The following is a 3814-nucleotide window of genomic DNA, read 5'->3' as shown; positions in this document are numbered from 1 at the left end:
TTAAAGAGGTGATTTTGTCCAACGTGCCACCAGGCAATGTTGGAGGCCACTGGGAGCTGTGTGCATGCCAGCCACTCAGGACATCCTCCATCATCATGCTCAGCACGTAACAAATACTTCTTATGTACAGAAACTTGCAGAAAATATTCCTGAAAAATGTTAAATGATACACAAAATATGACAGCGTGAACAGGATGCCTAGTGATAGCCAGAGCAGAGGAGAGAAATTTGGTAGGCAGACAGGCCTAAAGGGCCCCTCCTCATGCTGCATTTCACTTCTGCCTCTGCCACTGACCACAGATGGAGTATATGGCTCCTTACCAGCACCTACATTGAGCCTGACATTGTGCTCAGAACCCTGAACCAGTCCCCAGTTATCAACACCCTGACTGGGCAGGTGTGACTGGACTCAGAGAACACTAATTTCAAATCACCAGTCCCTGGTCTTTATGGGTGACTAACTCCCCACTCACATCATCATACAAAGCCCTAGACAGCAGCCATCGGGCAGCACTCTGCCCCTGCTTTTCTTTATTAATTTCATGTATTCTCTTATTTTGTTCTCCTGCTCTGCGACAATGGATCTCATTCTTTGACTTCACAAGACAAAGTACCTACAAATCCTTTCTTCTCCACCCTTCTTCTGATCATCATAATTAATTTAAGGGAGTGGGAGATTAAATGATAGAAAGCCCTGGAGAACTAGTGAAATCATTTGGATTGTCACCTTTCAGTGGCACAACAGAGGTAAACATATCCATTTCTAGCTATGTTCCAGATAATTTCACTGAAAAATAAAATTTGAGAGGTAAAGAACCATAGAATTAAAAACCTTACTACGTTAATCTTATGTAAATTATTTATGGTTCTGAAGTCATAGTTCAGTGGAAGTGGGCTTGCCTACCATGCATGAGGCATTGGGATCAATTCTAGCACCACATGAAAATAAAAAAAAATTATTTATGATTCTACATGAGTACTGGCATTTGTGTGGAGAAATCTGTACACATGATACACGAAAATTAGAAGGAACATTATCTTGAACATAATTGAAATCTTATTCTAACTCATGCCACATGCCTCCTTGATATTTCTGCCAAAGACAGGTAGGCTTATTCCCAAATGACTTCCTTTTGAATTCAAAACCACCATGGCAATGAATCAGGAAAAACTTCCAACTTGACTTGTTTCATTGAGAAGACATGGAATTGAAATGTATCCTTTTCTCGGTAAAGTGGTTTAAATTGGAGAAACACTTTTAATAAATGAAAACAGTACTCCCTTTGAAATATTACTGATATGAAACTTGGCATGTCTCAAATGCTAAAAGAACGGGCACACACACAAACAACAAACAAGACTTTGTCCTGTATTCATTTTCCAAGTTTTTTGAGACTCAATTCAAAAGTATTACAATCACATCAACCGGGCAGAACTACCACAAATGTTGGTTTGTTGGTTTGCTTTGTCTAACTGGACCTCAGGATATTTCTGAACAATCATGATAATTGAATCAGATTCTGTGTTCCTGGGATCTGCAAATCAGAGAGAGAAGTCAAGGAGTCTCTCCCATAAGGGAACTGACCACACCCAAACTTTTTAATCCATTTTAGGGCTTAGAGGTGATTGGTGGATCTGACACTGAGTCAGTGGGTGTGGTGGAAAGGCTGAGTTGTAAAAAGGCTGGAAACTCAGAGAAGACTGTCATTTGAAGACCAGCTCAGAAGAAGAAGCTTTCCTCCTCTTGAGATCCCAGCTGGGAAACCCTGTGGTCAGTGCTCCTGGAGACATGGAGGCAGCTTCACCCCACTGTGGAGGTAAGTCTCTGTTTGATGCCTTTGTGAAACCTAAATATTCATCAAATGCAGGTTATGCTAAAGACCATTTGGGTTTTTTATAGCTACAGAGTCACCATTGTCACCTTGCACTAATGCATGCATGAAAAACGATATGGCTCCTGTAGGGACACAGTGGACTCCTAGGGAGAAACTATCTCTGAGCTGGCAGAAACATTCTGGGGCTGGTGCTGGACTGAAGAACATGGGAAACACTTGCTATGTGAATGCCACTCTGCAGTGTCTGACATACACCCCTCCACTGGTCAACTACATGCTGTCCCATGAGCCTTGCCAAACCTGTCCTCCTCACAGGATCTGCATGTTTTGTGTGATGCAAGCTCACATGACATGGGCTCTCCACCACCCTGGGGATGTCATTCGGTCCCTGCCTGAATTGGCTGCTGGCTTCCACACATGGCAGCAGGAAGATGCCCACGAATTTGTGCTGTTCACCCTCGATGCCCTGCAGAAAGCATGTCTGCGTGTACACAAACAGCCAGGGGCTGGCTCCCAGGACATCACTCTCATGCACCAAATATTTGGAGGATGCTGGAGATCACAAATCAAGTGTCTCTGCTGCAATGGCTTTTCAGACACTTTTGACCCCTACCCGGACATCACCCTACACATCATGGCAGCTCAGAGAATGCAGCAAGCCTTGGAGCAGTTGGTGAAGCCTGAATAGTTAGAGGGGGAAAATGCTTATCATGTGGTGTTTGTCTGAGAAAGTTGCCAGCTTGCAAGACCTTGAGCCTGCAGACTGCCTCAAAGGTTCTCATGCTTGTACTGAAACGATTCTGTGTTCTCATGGGTGACAAAATTGCTAAGCAGGTGCTGTATCCTGAGTGTCTTGACATGCAGCCATACATGGGTCAGTAGAGCAGTGGCCCTCTGGCCTATGCCCTCTATGCCATGCTGGTCCATGCTGGGGTGAGCTGTCACAGTGGATATTACTATTGCTACATAAAAGCTGGGAATGGCCAGTGGTATAAAATGGATGATGCTAAGGTAGTGGCCTGTGACATTACTTGTGTCCTGAGTCAGTGTGCATATATCCTCTTTTATGTCCAGAAGAATGAATTGGAACCTGACGGTGGGAGCCTGTCACTAGGCAGGGAACTGAGTGCAGTTGGGACTGAAGACAGTCTTGGGAGTCACCCAAGGAGAGCTCCAGGGAGACTCCTGTAGCCACATGGAGGAGTAAGAGGAGCCCCTGGGGGGCACAGTCACCAGACAACTCACCTTAGATCTGTGGAAGTTCCTCCAAGAGCAGAAACAACCAAAGTCTGAATCCAACCCCAGGAAAGTAGAATTCACTGTGTCTCCCAATGGAGTCACCACTCAGCAGTCAAAACACAGAGGAGGGCAGACAATTCATGATAACCAGGAAATAAATGAGCCCAACAAGGCTACCAAGGGCACAGTTGGTGAGGAGTCCATGAACACTGGTATTGGAGGAAAGGCCAGAGCCACCAAGAGGAAGAACAAGCAGGTCAAGAAGTTGCAGTGGTGTTCTAGCAATCCAGTATGAGGATGAACCCAGGTGCATGAACACACACACACACAGGCACACAGAGAACCCATAAAATGCTAGAGATGTGTAGACTCTGTCTAGATCCTCCTCAGAATTCTCCACAAGAACTTAGGGGCCAGAATTCTAAATTTCAAATGTTCGAGGTGCAACTACAATTTATATTCAGGTCTTCAGAATTATTCTGGGACCTCAGAGTTCCCTGGTAAAGCTAATGATTATCTCAAAGGCGAAACCATGGTGACGCACTCACCTACACAGCTCCAAATATTCAGCCAGTAGCACCTGGGCTTCCCCAGACTCAGTGGCCCCCACTGCTTGTCAGGCCTTCTGACTGCCACGGTTTTCTCCTCTGACTCCAGCCCCCCATGAGACCCTTTCTCCACCAACAGGTATCTCTGAAAGAGACATAGGAACAGGGCTTCCAGGACAGTCTAGGTCTCAT

The 3814-nt window shown here is 45.3% G+C and overlaps 1 pseudogene; it reads left to right on the top strand.

Annotated features, from left to right (window-relative positions):
* Positions 1-1938: 1938 nt before the first annotated feature.
* Positions 1939-3369, top strand: LOC124982251 (ubiquitin carboxyl-terminal hydrolase 17-like protein 6; annotated as a pseudogene).
* The last annotated feature ends 445 nt before the right edge of the window (positions 3370-3814 follow it).

This window comes from Sciurus carolinensis, chromosome 4, assembly GCF_902686445.1.
Source record: "Sciurus carolinensis chromosome 4, mSciCar1.2, whole genome shotgun sequence".
Classification (NCBI taxonomy): Eukaryota; Metazoa; Chordata; class Mammalia; order Rodentia; family Sciuridae; genus Sciurus; species Sciurus carolinensis.
Note: the sequence above shows the minus strand (reverse complement) of the source record. Positions and strands in the feature narration are given on the sequence as shown.